This window comes from Meleagris gallopavo, chromosome 7 (genome assembly GCF_000146605.3).
Source record: "Meleagris gallopavo isolate NT-WF06-2002-E0010 breed Aviagen turkey brand Nicholas breeding stock chromosome 7, Turkey_5.1, whole genome shotgun sequence".
Taxonomy (NCBI): Eukaryota; Metazoa; Chordata; class Aves; order Galliformes; family Phasianidae; genus Meleagris; species Meleagris gallopavo.
The window spans coordinates 18,516,708-18,534,081 of NC_015017.2; positions in this window are offsets into that span (position 1 = coordinate 18,516,708).

The window sequence follows — 17,374 nt, forward strand, 5'->3', positions numbered from 1 at the left end:
GGAATCTTGCACTTCAGTACCCAGTTCTATTTATTTATTATTTGTTTATTTATTTAGCTTGTAAATGAAATTGCCAAAGAATTGGTGTTTCTCACTTCTTTCATTTTGTGTTAATGAGCCTCACAGAGAACAGAAAGCTCACATGTGCCTCCAAAACAATGGTGAGCTTAATTTCTGTTCATCTGCAGTGTGCTCACAAAGACAAAATCCTAGAAAGCACCAGGCACCTGCAGGAGCCCACAGCTCCCATTGCCAGCATTAGGATTTAAAACCACTTAGCACTCCATAGCTTGGACTTAGTATTTGTTTGACAGCAGAAAGCTGAGCTACGCAATTGCAATGTGCCAGATAAATTCTGTGCTCTCTGGCTTGTTCTTTTTTTTCCAATCTTCTTTCAACCTGTAGCTGTGCAGTACCCCAGAGCAGGAACCTCCCCTGAATAACATAGCTGTGCAATGGAAGAACTGCTTGGCGGAGAGAGGAGACTTTCCCTGCCTGGCATGTGGGCATCAGCCTGGTGGGGTATCCTAAGGAACTGATGGGGCACTGTCTATTTCCTTCTCTATGTTGCTGTTTGTAGATCCAAAAGGGAGTGTTTGTAAATTACCTGTGTCTTGTTTCTCAGATATTTCATATTCAACGCTCCATGCTTGATGCTTGGTTTTGCTGTGTTGCAGAACAGTAGTAGGCTTTGTCTGAACTTCATTATTAAGACTTTTTTACTTGTTGCCAAAGGTTTATTTGCTGTATTTTGAAGATCTCAAATACTGAGAGGGAAAGTATTCATCCCTGTTCCTTTTTCCAGGTGACAATCACAGCTTACAGGGCTTTCGTGCTGCAGTACAGAAGTATGTAGTATGAGAGAGGCCATTAGCCATGACTGCCACTGAAAGCTATTTACTGTCATACCAGGGACACAGCAGGAACATACTCTTTACTATGCAAATGAGGATCAATTCTTTTTGAACGTCTTCCAAATATTCAGAGCTATGACATTATAAAAATACACAGTCATCTGTCCCCTTCTGTTTCTTCCCAAGTGAATTGCATGTTACTTTGTTTCATGAGGAATTATAAAGGCTTTTCCACTCATTTCATTAATTGCTTATGCAGTTAAATATTTCTTAATTCTCTTTGAAGTGTAGGAGACCTGCTCTGAATTATATGGTTTTACAAATATTATGAAATATTTTGGAAAACTGGCTGTCTCAGGAGATGGGTCAGCTCTATCTGACACTGATCAACTCTTTCTCGTCTACCATTTGAGCTGAGATTGCTGTAATGGCCTAGGGAACACAAGCTTACTGTTCTGGACAACTGAATTGGGTAGAATTGATAAGATGCAAAAAGTTTGTAGGTTTTGGTAGATTGCAAGCCCAAATTGTTAAGATACTCTTGGGTAGATAGCTGGAGTAAGGAAGTTTTTTTGATTCTTTTTTTTTGATAGAATAGAAAAATTCTGTTTTTTCCTCTTACGTTTCCATTTAGTCACTAAATTTTGTATTGAAGCAAAGATGTGAAGCAAACTAAATTGATCTAAATCAGTATGGAACTTGGGACTGCTGCTTCATTTTGATGGATTTTTGGTCTTTTGTATTGACAATGCTACTTAAAATTTAATGATTAAGTGATAATGCCTGTATTTTCAAGTCTGAGTCCTCTACGTGAACTCATTGGGTCCAACCCCTCTTAATCTATTTGGAATCCATGGTTGCAGGTGAAACCTAAGCAAGATGCTATTTTAAAGGGTAACTGGTTGTTGACCAGTATAGTTTTGAAAGTAATGTTAATTTCTTTATTTTTTTAATCCCATGAGGTAATTTTGTTAGAAGTAAAACAGAATATATCAAAATATATTGTAGTGAACCAAGATGCTTAGTTTTTTAAAGCTGACAAGCTGACCTGAGGTGTACTTTGAAAAAATACCAGAAAAGCACTTCTAAAAAAGGGATCCACTGCTGTTTATATATGAGATCTCACCACAGAAAACTTAGGGTGTTTTTTTTGTTTGTTTACTTGTTTGTTTTTGCATGGAGAAATTAGTTTCTGTTTCTCTGGATGAAAATTAGTGAGTCCCTGCGACAGAAGACATCCCAGTGCCCTGAGGGCATTGTAGCGTTTTTCTCCCTTTCACGGTAGTTGGCATGCCTGCTTTGTCCTTCCCTAAGTGAAGGGAGGGGGAGGAAATCATCTTCAAGCGCAGTGGAAAGAGTGAATTGTTGTAATTTTGCCTTGTAATCCAGAACGGATATTTCTGAGAGCAATGTTTTTTCTGTTCACTGGTGTCCTTTCCAGACCTCCATTTTGTTCAGCGTGACAGAATTTGCTGGAATGTTAACTGTTCCTCAGGGATTTAGCTGGATTTGTGTTTGGGTCTTCTGCTTTCCTCAGGACCTTGTGGTTGTCTTCTGCCCATGCTTGTGCCAGAGACATTGGATAACTCCTGACTTCTGTAGGGATGAGGAAACATGAGGTTGTTTCTCTCAAGTTGCTTTCCTGTCTCCGAGGTCAGTGTTTGGCTCCCCTGCTTTTTCGTCAGGCAGTTCCCGGACATACAGTACCATGTACACTGTGTAGCGTATTACAGGCAGGGTCTCGGTCCATTCCTAGTAATAATTAATTTGCTTCCAACAAGTCTCCCCATTGACTCAAAGATGTGTGAATCTGTTGTTTCATCCTTTTGTGCTGATTTGGTTTCATCTTGAGGGTGTGGATTCTTTTAATCCCAAAGATAATTGAAGAGAAACAAAGTATCATTAAATTTCTCTTGGCTGAGTCACTCAGGGTCTGTGAGTTCATCTCCCTGGCCTTCCCACACAGCGTTTCCGATACGCAGCCAGCCCAGGGTGTGCAGGAAAGGCTGTAAATTGACCTAGATACTCTTTAACTCTTTCCTGATGGCCGGATTTGTGGCGCTTGATTTATTGCCTCTTAGCGTTCTCAGTTCTTTCTGGGAAAGAGATCTATCTGCTACATTTTCCTGCTTTTGAGTGATTTTCATCAAAAGTAATCTAAGATTTCTATTTGGATTGACTTAAACATCTTGTTTAGATAATTTGATTAGGAAATTAGTGAACGAGCTATTTTAGAATGTGAGGTATAAACACCGAGATCCATCTTCAAGTAGAAGTTATATGTTTGTATAGCACTTTAAGGATCTGTATGGGTTGGCCAAGCCCAGAAGCACTGTGACCATGCCATGTGAACTACCTTGATGTCCTGTGTTAGAAAGTTGTCATGATATGCATCATACAGAGTTATGCTGACTTTGGGCTTGTCCGTTAGCTTGTGCTAGTGCACTGGCTGGGTGATTTTTCCTGGCTCTGTATCAGAATGTGTTTTCTGGTGTTCTGGGTTTGTGAAATTGCCCTGCCTGTTCCTTTTAAGCAGTACTGAAACTGTGTCTTACTCTGCTATCCAAGTTTGCAGTTGGTACTGGTAACTGCATGATAGCAGCTTTCTCGATGTCCAGTTGGTCCCAGTGTGTAGTCCCCCGTGCACAGCTACCCGTGGGCTGAGTTCTTCCTACCCAGCAAGCATTAACCTCCCTTGTCTGTCTTCCTCACTGTGAAACCCAGCCCATCAGTCCAAGAACTCCCCAGTGCATACTGGCCGAAGTGGGATTTACCCTTCCATGATGGTGTCTGACATAGTCATTAAATGAAAAAAAAATCACTAGAGATAAGAGTCTGGGGGATCACATTTGTTTCAGCCAGCTCAGGCATATTCTACATGATGATCTGGTAATGCAGAGCACACTGTGTCTGTACATCTGCCTGCAGCTTGCAAGTAAGAGTGGGCTGAATGTGTGGTTGTTCTAGAAGACTTCGGTTGTACTTGGCTAGCTATTACAGTGATGGGATCAGAACAGGTTAATGGTGTTGTTAAAGAAAAAGGTATTTTTAAGCTACCAAAAGCAAATTTTCAGATAAGTATCTATTACATTTTCTTTGTAAAACTGCAGAAATCAAGCTCTGCCTCCTGCTTGCTTCAATCAACATTCCAAAGACTGTCTATCTGAAGAAGTGTGAAACTGAGAAAGTGTCATTGAATGTGACCTGATGCATCAGCTGCAAAGGTTGCACGTTAAATTTTGTGTTACTTCTTGTGATTGCTCATGTATTTCAAATTTGGCAACAGACTGATAGAATTTTCTTTATGCATAACACTCTTGTGTCTCTATCTCAACATTTAATACTACTGCAGACATCTTTTCAACAGAGCCATGCAGCTATAATCAATAATATGTGAGCTGATGTTTCCGCTCAATAACGTGCAGCCACTTAAATGCCTTTCTGAAGCATTTTGACCCCCCAGAGGAAGCTACTTTAGTCCAGCCATTTTCCCCATTGAAATGGAGATATTTGCTATTCAGCACAGTTGGGATGGAGAGTAGAGAAACATATTCAAATAGGGATCAAACCTACATGCTATTATGGGGGCAAGGCCTCTGGAAAGGTCTAGTAGAGATTTTGAATAATTTGTCCATTTAGTGCCATTTTAGCATGATTGACATAAAGTTACCAGAAATTAAAGGAGATCAGATTCTAATATTAATTTTACAGTTGCTTCTTAATGAGGTGTTAATTCCAGTATTGAATAGCTGTTGAAAGCAGGATGTTACTATGAGTATTTCATAAAAGAAGCACTGTTCAAATGCAGTTCAGTGGGCCTAGAAGTTACTTGGACGTATTGAAGTGTTTTGTTTTTTTCCCTCTTCTGTTCTCCAGAAAGGAGAGGGGCAGCCAGCACTTCCCAAGATTGGGTGATAAATCAGTGCAAGATTCAGTCACAAACAAATAGATATTTTTATCTAGAAGGTATTTTAATCCAGCAGCTTGGTTTGTGCTGTTGTTTTTATGTCATCGTAGTACTATAAAACCAGAATGTATTTAAAAAAAATAAAAATACTAATTATGGGTATTATTCCAGTGACCAAGCATCTTCCCTACAATATATGTGCAACAACAAGCATTGTGGGTGTACATATAGATAGTGTGCACTTGTATGTATTTATATAATAAATGAGGAAGTTTTTTGTTGTTTGGAGCTCATGAGTTGGTCAATGCATAGGAGATGAAATTTGGCTGAATGTGCCCTTGTGCTTTGGCAGTCTCCAGTTTCATGGCTTTGAAGTCTTGGCCTACATATTCTTTGGGGCATTGCTTATTTACATGGAAGGTATTAGATTTGTATTGTGATCTTTCCTAGATGTGATACTAATAGGCAAGAATAAACTAAAGAGTAATCTGCAGATATACAGGCTCGTAGCATTAATAGGTGCCTGTCTGTCTATCTGTCTAGATAGCAGGTAGTCTAATACTGCCTTAGATTGTAGCCAGAGTAACACCTTTTGAATGATACTGTTCTGACTAAGGGGAAAAAAGTATTGGTAAGTTGGTAAAAACAAACCAACAAATTAAAGGACAATGCATTATACGCTGTGAATGAGTGAGTTTGGCTTGCTTAGGTGAAGGAGGAATAGGAATTAAAATGGGGGAAAAAAAAGTCTTCAGGTGTACAGTCTATAGACTAATTTATGTTCCAAACCTGATCTGTACTGCTTAGCACAGGCAAGAGAAAAGAGTTATAAATTATGAATAACAAGAACTGCTCTTAGTTTTATTCTTTCAAGCTGTTAGTGTAGGCTCTGCAAAATTGGTGAGGCTGGAATTTGCCAAGATTTATGCCTGGGTGTAGAAATACAGCCTTACTTTCAGATTAAAGCAGCTAGCAGTGGTAAATCAATACATGCAAGCCTGCAGAGCTGCCATGAGTTTGGCTCATAAATACGCATTAGCATTTATCTGTAGTTTAATTTCTCTTCTTCCCAAATCATTGTCTTGATTAGCGATCATTTTTCAGTAATGAGAAAAAAAGGGAGGGGGGGGTGGTGGATAAAAGGGATTGCCAGACTGTAGAAATAATATTCTGGACTTGTAATTTAAACCTGTTCAGAACTTTATTATTTTGCTTGCAAATGAATTACGGTTTTCAAAAACCCCTGAAATCTCTCATGCTCTCATGGCTGTGTGAAACTTTATGCTTTCTAATGTTTTTTATATTCTTCCTGTGAGCCATATGAGCCATGCGAATTTATTTTCAAATAATATTTTTTTTTCAGCTTTTGATGGGGGTCTGTTTAAATTGTGGGGTTTTTTTTTCCTGTATTTTTGCTGTTTATGCAGACATACTTGTGTCTGTTCTGTAGTGTTAAGATAGGACACCAGTATTTGCTTTCTTAAAATGGCTTAAAATATAACAGCTTTGTTATATTTTGTAGCTGTAAGAAGCTGTGACCCCTTCCCTTGTCAGCTGATTTAGAGGCAAAGTGCTGCAAACTGCCCTAGAAAATTTCAATTATTTTGTGTTTTATTTCACTAAGAATGACTGTGTAGTGCTGAAAAGTGGGTTAACTGAGAATTCCAAAGTCTTTATTTATGTATTTATTTATGAGGATTTTCCAAAGTTTGCTTTGCTGAACTGGTGACTGAATGGTGCAGACTGGGAAGTGCAGGCTGCTTTGCAAAGCAGGATGCAAGAGGCAGACATCTTGGTTTTTTTCTGCTGATGTACTGTCTACCAATCATTTTATTGCTTGAATGTCTTCATGGGTTAATTAGTTTGCAATAATTCTGGGACTTGTTTGTGGTAGTCTGATGAACAACTGGACAAATCGTTTTTGTATTAAAAATCCTGCTTGGTGTTTTACGCTAAAGCATTCTGTTATAGTTCCACTGTAAGAGTACTTTGTATCTGTCACAGCATACTGTGGTAGAAGTAGTATAGCATTAGTTTAGTTTCTTAGCCATTTGATCTAATAATAATTTACACACATCATTTCATGTTCTATCCAACTGTAAAATATGTTCTTTGAGGAACAATGCCTCATATTTTATTTTTACAAAAACAAATGGCTGTAGTTGTCTTACACTAATTTGATCTTCAAGCTCAGTAACATGCTGGCAGGAAGTAATGTTTTTAGTGTCATCCATCTATGCAAAAAGATGTTTGAAAGCTGAACTTGAGTCTGCGAAGTATACGCATTTCAAAATATTTCTCACATCAGTCCTACCATCGGTAAATCGAAAAACTCCTAAGTGTGGAGGCAAAAAGAAGGGAGAAAGTATTTACTGCTAAATGTGGATTTCACAAACTGTAAAGATGATGATAAGCATAATTGCTTAAAGAACAGGTGCTTTGATTAATGCATTGCTGTGATTTTTTTTTTTTTTTTCCTCTTCAGTTTAGGAGAAAGAAAGCTATGGTTACTTAGATAATATTTGCACTTCAGAGTGTGTCAAAGAGGCAAATTCGTTTGTGTTTCTGATAGGTTATTTATCCTGCTTAACCTATAAACTGTGGAGTAACAAGGCTACTGAGCTGATAGACAGCCTTAGCAGATGGCTCAGAGATTACACTAAATCACATCAGCTTGTCAGAAGTCAGGCTGGGTTACTGCAGGGACAGCATCTGTAAGAAACACCGAGTGGGATCAGTTGTCTAAGTTCCTTGCTTGAAATTTCATTTTTCTTCACAGCATGTAACCTCTTCCTTCTTTTAGTGCTGCTGGTAAAAACACTTTTTGATTACAGTTCAAACAGATATGTATAAATCAGCAAATTTGGGACCAGCCTCTTGGTATCCTGACTTTCGTAAGATTCATGCAGTTTCTCCCTGCCATTGAATTGAGCGTTGTAATTTCACTAGCCTATGAAATATTAAATGGAAGTTAAAGATGAAGTCACTAAATTAAGTTGAACAGCTTGCTGCTATACATGTGTTGAACATCACAAGTATCTAGTATTTGGTTCATTTTATGATTATATGAAAATTGAAGAGTAGAATTTTCAAAAGGGATGATTAGCATGAGTGACCTCTTCTAAATGCTGGCTAATAATGGCATAATGTTGTGAGGGGAGGGAAGTCAGGGTGTCGCTAACTTCAGTGAAAATACCACGTATTTAGTAGTCAAAATCATGTTGCAGCTGAGCACAGATAGGTCGATAAAGATAGGGCTTGATAAATCTCACCCCAAAGTGTGGGTGATTATTAATCACAGTTTTGCTAAATATCCATATTCACATCTTTAGTGAAATGACTAAGGCAACAGATGCTTGTAAATCCTTCAGAATTTGCCATGCTTGTTTTTAGTTTTTGAAATTTGCATTTCATTAATTTACATTTCATTCAAAATTACATTTATTTTTAATTTTGAAATTAACAAAAAAAACCTTCAGCACTCACCATGCTGCTGTAAAGATTTTATACTTAGGATTTTTGGTCTCTCATTATTTCCATTCTCCTGTTCTTATGTCCTTTTCACACAGTGCCATCAGTTGAATTCTTCTCAAGACCTGATGGAGAGGAATACCTGATGGAGTTGCAAGGGATTATAACTCAAAAAGCTATTTGAGGGGGAGGTTTCGTGGATGTTTTTTAATATGATCTTGACATCACAGTACAAAAGAATAACTGCCTTTCATAGAATCATGAAATAACTTGAGTTGGAAGGGATCCGTAAGTATCACTGATTCCAACTCCTGGCTCGACACAGGACCACCCAAAAGTTAGACCATATGGCTGAGAATGCTGTTCAAATGCTTCTTGAACTCCAGCAGCTTGGGGCTGTGACCACTGCCCTGGGGAGCTGCTCTATGCCCTCTGCTCTCTGGGGCATGGAGCCTCTCCCTAATCCCCAGCTGCCTCTCCTCTGACACAGCTCCGTGCCGTTCTCTCAGACGCTGTCGCTGTCACAGAGAGCAGAGCTCAGTGCCACTCTCCAATAGCTTTTATGTCCTTTTTGTACTGTGATGCCCAAACAGCGCACAGGTGAGCTGTGACCACACCAGTGCAGTATAGAGAAGGACACCCCTTCCCTTGCCTGGTGGCAGTGCCATACTTGATGCACCCCACGGTGCTCTTGGCCTTCTTGCCTGCCTGGGCGCACTGTTGACGCATATGCTCAGCTTGCTGAGCAAAGACATCAAATCCATTTCTATATATTGCAAAATCCTTAATGTAATGAAGAAAAAAAAAACAAAACAAGTAAACCTGCTGTTAGACTTTTTTTTTCTTCTTTTTTTATGATTTAAGATTGATGGAGAAAAAAATCTCTTCAGGGAGTTGTTGGAAATCTGTTGTTTTGCCACAAACACTGGGAATGCTGCTTTAGTGTCAACTGTAATAATCTTAAATGTTTAAAATATGCGGAGGCACAAAAAAAGCAATTTTCCTCTGTTGCACATTGTAATGCAAAAAAGCGTATTGTATGCATTGCACAGTGGTTCATACTTTTAAGATCATCAGTAAGTTTTGCAGGAAAGAACATGCTAATTGAAAAACCTTTCCAAAATACAACAAGAATAGCTGTAGGATGCTGATGGCACCCTTTTCCTTGACTTTCCTTCAGTTTCTATGCAATGGATGGAGATTATTCACATTTCTATAGAACAAGAGGAAGCAAACATTTCCTGATTCTAAAAGCATTTCTTTCCTATCTTCACAGATCATACTCTGCTGAACCAGGAAATAACTACTCTTAAGAAAAACAAAATGGGTAGTTGAAAAAAAATAATCTCAAAAACCTTCTTCCTGTGTGTCTCACTTTTCTATTCATTATAGTTTTGAAATCCTGGTTCCTTATCAATATAAGAAATAAATACACTTGTGTAGAGCCTGAACACTATAAAACCTATTCATAAAATACTACTTTTTATCTGTTACAATGAATATTGTCCAAGAAACTAAGAAGGCATCTGTTCATACCACTGTGATAAGAATTGTATGTGTCCTTTATCCTAAGCATCTGCTTTTTTAAGGATGGATAACTGCAAGGGCTGATAGCATATCTGATTTTGCATCTGCTTTTGCCGCTTTTATTTACATAGTGAAATCTGGAATTGTAATGTACTGAGCCTGACAAAAAGATTGTTTGTCCCCAAGTAATACTGGTTTAGATTGTGCTGATGTTGGTAACTGCATCAGTAATGATGGTGGTGTATGCTTCAAATTTTCTTGACCTTGCAAAGAATTTACAGCTGCGTATAAGACTATTGAAAAACCAAATGTTTGTTTGTGGTTTTTGTTTTGTTTTTAGTACGTAGATCCTAACTTGTTTTTTATACACACACACACACACACACACACGCACACACACACGTGTGTGTGTGTGTGTATATAATATATATGTATGTATTTTTCTTGAGTAGGCAAACTGTTATTTTAGAAATTTTCAAAGTGGAACAGAATAGTAGTTGGTTTCCATCATAATAAACTCTAATCTGCTTGGTTAGCTATTATTTATTTCCTGAGTAAAACAATCAAAACAACAGTTAGAGATACTTGGATATTTTGAACATGCCAGCTTTCTCTCTGAAGTACAGAAGAGTCAAAGGGATAAGTAATAAGAAAGAAAGGAACTACCGTTGTCAAGACCACATGACCGTTCAATAGAAATGTCACCAAAGCAAAGCTTTAGCTTTAGTTTAGTTTAGGATGTCCTGTTTTGTGCATAATGAGATATATGGTCTGATGCCTGAACCAGGGCACATGTAGCTGAGTTGATGAACCCAGTGCTTCAATATTTGAAGCTGCTATAGGAATTCTTTATGAATAAGACAAATTAAGCAAATCTAGAATAATTTTGAAGGATAACTTGTAGTAAGCTACATCATTCATCCCTATTAACTATGCAAATGAAAATAAGAAAAGTATAAACGTAGTTTTTTTGTAATGTTAAATTACACACTAAAAACGGCTGATCCAACTTTCAGTGGTAGGTACTCATTATAATCTGGTGAGCAAATGTTTAGGTCTGGGATGACCATACAGTAAATGGTTCCAAAGAGTTTATCAAAGAGCAATGTGTCTTCTAACAGCACAAAACAAAACAAGAACAAAACGTTCCTCTGATCTCTCCTTCTACACTAGGGCATAAATGTGGTGAAGAATTTAAAAATGAAAACCATATGGCTATAGTTTGTGCAGCCTGTTGTTCTGTCCTACAAACTCCATATTCTTCTGAATGGAATAAGTTTCTTTATCAACTTTTAATAACAGAATATTTACCCATAATTAAATAGCAGGATTGTAGTAAACTGTCTTAAAGACTATTGTTTACACATTGCTTTTCTGGAATTCTCTTTATGGGAAAATAGAAGATTTTGTATGGAAAAACAAACAAACAAAAAAAACAACCAACCAAAAGTACTTGTCTTCTAAGCCTAAAGAGAAGGAAGAGCATAAGTTTTGGTACACCTCTTTTCCAAGGTGCAACAGAGACGGAGGTATGGGAGCCAGATATAACCTTTTGTACTCTCAGACTGCTCTGAGCACGTTTGTTGGATCCAGGAGGAAAGATTACTGGGGCTGATTATGTTCCCATGGCTGCTATGTTGGCTTGGAAATACCCTGAACATTGGAAGAGCAGTGAGGTATGGGAGCCAGCTGCGCCAAGTTAGCTCTTGCTAGCAACTCTGTGACTCTTTTGTCAGTTATAGGGAATTTGTTTTCTTGATACCACCTGAGGCAGAGAGGCTGAGAACTGCAGCATAGGTGAGGCTTTCCCATAGACTGCTCAGGTTTCTTTTTTCTAGATCTCAGTGAAAATGAACTGGCTGGTCTTCCACTACAAGTAATGGTACAGAACATGATACAGACTTGGCTACAAAGGTCCCTAGTTATATGTAAATTGTTTTTTTTAATAAGTTTTTACTATTAAAAATAGGATACTCTGAGTTTGGGAAAGTGAAGATGCTTGCTTAAAGTTGACTGATTTGGAGAAATCGGTATTTGTTACTTGTATGCATTTGGGGTCATACAGTAGGATAATATTCATTTCAAGAAAAAATGTATTACATTTTGTGTGTATGCATCTTTTTGTATTACAATTAGTATACAGCAATTTCTTTACAAGTATTTCTCCCATTTGATTTACCTGTTTTATGTTAGTTGCTAAAGTAAGGTTTATTTTGATGCAGATGCGTGCAGCAGCTGCAATGTATTTTAGCATTAACTGATCTGCCTTCCCATGTGGCCCTGCTGGCTCTCTCATGTCTTTGGGTCACCTGGCGAGGACACTGGCTGCTCACCAAAATCTTTGTGCTGAGCCAGGTCTTCGTTCCTTTCACAGTCTGCTTTATATGAATTCATGTACTCAGAACCACTTATATGTTATGAAATATGTGCCTGGCTTTACCACCTGATTCTGACTCTTAAAAATAAAGAGCATTCTGCAAAGGGCACTGGTAAGATGCTAAGTTCTAAAATACAATTTAAAATAAACACAAAAGCATTGCAGCATTGTTTCTGCAGTGTGGAGGCCTTCTGACAGTGCTATAGTATCACAGGGGAGAACAGCAGCGTCTCTAGGAATGCTCTTTCTGCACCAGGACTGGGCTTCTACAACAAAAGAGAGGGCACAGCCTATCTTCATCACTGGTTGGAGAAGCTAAGCAGCTCTAAATGGCAAGGGCTTTCCAGAAGAGCAGGGGTTCTTTTGGTGTGTTAGGGTCCGAGTCAAAGCCAGGTGGTAGAAAAACCTTCGCAGTTGGAAAATACTGTAAAGGGAAATAGTGATCTTGATGGAATGAGGTGTGTTAAGCTGTAGACAAAGATTTAAACAATTCCAGACAATCCCTGTCTAGCTTTTCAAAGCCTATTCTTACTGTACCTCCCCTAATGCACACACAGATAAGTTCTTTCAACACTCAAAGTGGCACTTGTGGCAGAGCCTTCAAGTTGCTTTGTTCCCATTTCTTGCCATGCTTCTCATGGCACCTTTTCGCCCTCATGTCACAAGTGCATTCATTGTGCTAGCAAATGTACAAAGGGAGAAAAATAAACACTCATTCAGTTTGATTGGTGTACAGTTTTTTAAAGACCCTTTTCTTTCATCCTCCATCATTGAGGTTGCCAAAATTATACTTCAGAGATGTTTTAAGTATCCATAAAGTGTTCCTAGCTATATGTAATAGATCTTGTTACTTGTACTGCCTTTGATCATGTTACTGAACAATGTGATTTTTTTAAAGTACATATAGATTTTTTGCTTCAAGCTTTCCACTTTAAAAATATCTAAGTCAAAGGTATGTTGCTGTATTTTGAGGTTCACGTTGCTTAGCAGTAAATGTTAGGGTATATGGGCTGGTGGACTTATCCTTTCATTTCTGCACAGAGTTTGTAATAAGCAAAGGTGAACATTGTTCTGTGAAGTAGCAGTACTGCATATCTCCCTAACTTGGCTTTCAGACAAGTCTGTCCTTGAAATCCAAATATACGTTTGTCATGATCTTCTGTACAATAGATAGCTATTACATCAGTATACAGCTTGTTACTGAACATAGCCCCTTTAGTCTCATAATCAATTCACCCTGGCAATTATCTGCCTGAGTTTTACCTGTGTCCTATCTTCCTTAATACATTAATTGATGCTAGTACAAGTGCAGTACCTAAGAAAATGAGAAGAGAGATGCAAAGCTGAAAACATCTTTCTGTCTCCAAAACTTCGTTGTGTTGCTTTGTTGCCCTGTCTTCAGCAGCAAGTCTCATCAAGCTTGCAGGAGGGCTCTGGAGTAGCAGGGCAGCAGCACCAGTGAAGATGTGCTCAAGCTCTGAGGGGAGTGGCAAGACCTCTAGCATCATTTTTGTAAGCAGGCAATATGTATTAGTTTGGAGGATGATTTTAATGCATTCTGTAGATCATTGATTTCTGATAGATCTGAATTGCATTTGCACTAGCAAATGAGTATCTGAATGTAGGAACCTATATCAGCAGTAATATTAGGATTGCAGAATTTAGGAGGAAGGAAGTAGATGTTCATGATAGTCATCATTTGAAGGAAGCAATTATGAGGAACTGTAGAGAGTAATTTCCCCTGTTATCAGACCACATTTGGAAGCAAGGAAAGGGTGTTCTCCTCAGGTCAGGCTCAGGTGGAGCAAACTGCATTTCTGTGTTTCATGAGGAGTGGAGAGCTATCACCTGGAAGGAGTATTTACTGGGAACATCGCAGGAAAATTCCTGGTGATGGGTGCCACTGTTACATTGTTTCTCTGGTGCATTCCCAGACTCACACTGCTGATGTTTCTTGGCTGCCTTCCATGGCAGCTGGTTCTCTGCAAGAGCTGTATTATACAGGACAGTGAATTAGATCACCAGTGGTCTTGTACATTGGAAGGCAGGGATGGGTTTAAGGAACAGACATGCTGATGTGTTTAGGTGCTGTTGGCATCAGTATCTGGGCCAGCGCTGTCCAAAGCCAATCCCTGATTCCCCTCAGTCACCAAATTGGTTGAGGACTACAGCTGTTTTATTTACATAGATACCGAATAGTGTATTCTTCACTACCACTTTCTATGCTTTCAAAACCTGAAACATTAGCAGAGATGAGATCACCCTTCATTTTGTTTGTCATTTCCATGTATGTTTTCCTCAAAGGTTTTGTAACTTTTCACATTAAGACAGTGGGAAAGCTGGTAGGATATGGAGAATGCTGGCATCAGATCTAGTGCTGGGGCAGGAGAATTTAGCAGATCTTGAAGATCACTCTTCCTGAACAATTTGCCTCTCTTGTGTTTACAATGCATACATTTACCCTGTGCTCACAAGAAAAGTTCAGAAATTTGAACTCACAGAGTATAAACCTCTCATATGGAATGACTGCTAATAAGGAAATATGTGCTACAGTTATTAGGCAACATTTCTGTTGCTTTACTACAACTTCTAGCATGATATATTTAAGCATATACAGTTTTTCATAGACTCTCATACATTTTTAGATTATAGATGGATAGTTCTGTGTTCTGTCAGTGTAGATGTTCGCAGTTCCAAATACAATAAGGACACTAATGTCTAGTGGATAGTGCTACAGATTTACTTCGCTGCAGCCAACAGAGGTCATACAGTAACTCATTAGCCTGAAACTGGTCATGAAGACTGAAGAATACATTTAACTGTTCTTTAGGAGGAAAGCACTTTGTAGATAGGCTTCACCCTTAAATAACTGTAACTTTACAAGTAAACAGCTATTTGAACACTCTTATGTATCTAAACATAATTTTATTTATTGGACTTCTTGCATATTTTGAAGAACTTTTAAGACTAATACAGCTTCTGCAGAAATTCCATCAGTCATCTTTTGAAATAATGTCTTTTGGAAATGCTACTCAGTAACTGCCACTCTGATGGATTTATATTTAGCAAGTGAGCTGGCGAAACTTCTTTCTTCCCCAAATTCCACTTTCTTCTGCTGATAACATTTCTAATACTTTTCAGTTCATTTTTTGGTTCTTGTACAGTGACAGAGAACCTCTTGGCACACAATGCTCAGGTATACCTACTGATGTAATGTTACCTTGTGTTTTCTCATATGAAAATAAAATCATGTTTCATCGTTCCTCTGTTATATACTAACCAGATTGTGTCAAACGTAGTTCAAAACAAACAGAGGAGCTTGTGGTAAGGAACTTGGGAACCTCTGCTCAGTTTCTGATTCAGATGCTACTTTGCTCTGTAATGAGCGTCTCTGAGCTGCTTTTTTATTTTTTACTTTTTAATAAAAAATGGGATTTGATTTCCAATGCAAGTTGCAAGTTTTCACCAAATTCATCAAGTTTAACTCCATCAGAGTCAAAAGAGCTATTAGTGGCAAACTTTGCAGAGCGCTTCACAAACAGCAGTCATTCCTGTATCTGAGATTTCTGTCTGTCTGTTTACTTAATTTTGTCTTAGTTCTCTGGATGCTCACCTTTGGGCTGCATAGCAGATTGCTGCCTGGGCTGCCAAGCTATTGAAAAGATGCAAACAGGCAATGAATGTCTTTTTCTTTACAAAAAGAAAATTGAAACTTTCCTGATGGATGTTTTGCTTTTAGTTAAAACTGTTTACATTTCAATTTTCCATTTTAAACATACTGAAAATTCTTTATCAGCTCTGATGATCAGCTTCTAGAAATATGATTCGTACATGTCAGTTTCCCAGAAGAGAGGTTTCATTGGTTTGGGTTTGAATCAGTAATTTAAAAAAAATATTATATTATTATTTTTTAACCTTATTACCAAGACTAGCGCTGACGAGACCATTTCTTGTCTGCTTTATTTGGTACATATACTGACTGGGAGAGCTTATCCCTAAAATATGGTTTCTTGTGCCTACCAGGATTTTACCTGGTATGTTTTGTTTAAAGCACTTCTTCTTTGGCTTGTTTTATGATTCTCGTGTGCTACTGGGAACTCAGGGAAGTTGCCCATCCCTGGAGGTGCTCAAGGCCAGGTTGGATGAGGCTCTGAGCAGCCCAGTCTGGTGGGTGGCAACCAGCCCATGGCAGGGGGTTGGGACTGGATGATTTTTAAGGTCCAACCCAATGTATTCTGTGTTTCTATGAGAGGAGTGCATGATCACACTTGAAATATTTGATCATTTTTGTTGCTTCTGATCTACATATGAGTTTTCATTAAATAAATATACAGTTTATATACTACTGCAACTTATTGAAGGTAGACACAGTAAAACAATGTGAATGGGATGTCTGCTGTAATAGAATGGTTTTTTTTTTTTTCTTCCTTACATGTTTCTTTACGTATACTTTCTAGGTATGGGAAAATTGTATCCACAAAGGCTATTTTGGATAAGACAACGAACAAGTGCAAAGGTATGTTTGCTTTTATATTACATTCACCTGGTTAATTGATTGGTTTTATAAAATTGACTATTTAATAATTGACTAGTTAATTGATTTTATAAAATAAACCAATGCTGTATTTTAAGTGCTTTTGATTTCCTTTCTCCAGTGATGCTCATAAAACAGGCTTATTGTTTGCCCATGGTCAGCATGCTCAGTACATTTGTTTCCAGTGGAGCTGGCAGCCCGCCTGTGTCAGTGGTGCAGCCAACCCTGGGTGAAGCGGACACGCACACTGCTGGCTGCCAGTCGGCCTCTGCTTGAAACACTAAAATGGAGTTAAAAGCAGCTTTTCTCCTCTGGCCTGGAGAAGCCAGGCAAGCTTATAGCAGAGCGTTCGATTGTACTAAGCATCTGAAAAAAATATATATTGTGGAAATCAGCTCCGCTAATTTGAACAGTTTAAAGCAGTGGTTAATTACACGTTCCAGTAGTGTAATTATGTTTAGGTATATGCTAGTCAGTGTGTTGGGAGCAAAGAGGGGGTTCATTTTCACCTAAGTAATTGCAGCTGGAAAAAATACACAACCTCCTTTAGATAAGTTGGGTATGTCCATTCGGTGATCTGCAGCACTCACTGCAATTACAGTGAGATGTAATCTCATATCCCAGCAGTGTGCGTGGTGGGAGGTACGGCAGCAGACACTGAAATATCAGATTGTAGACTACTTTTTTTTTCTCTTTTTTTTTCT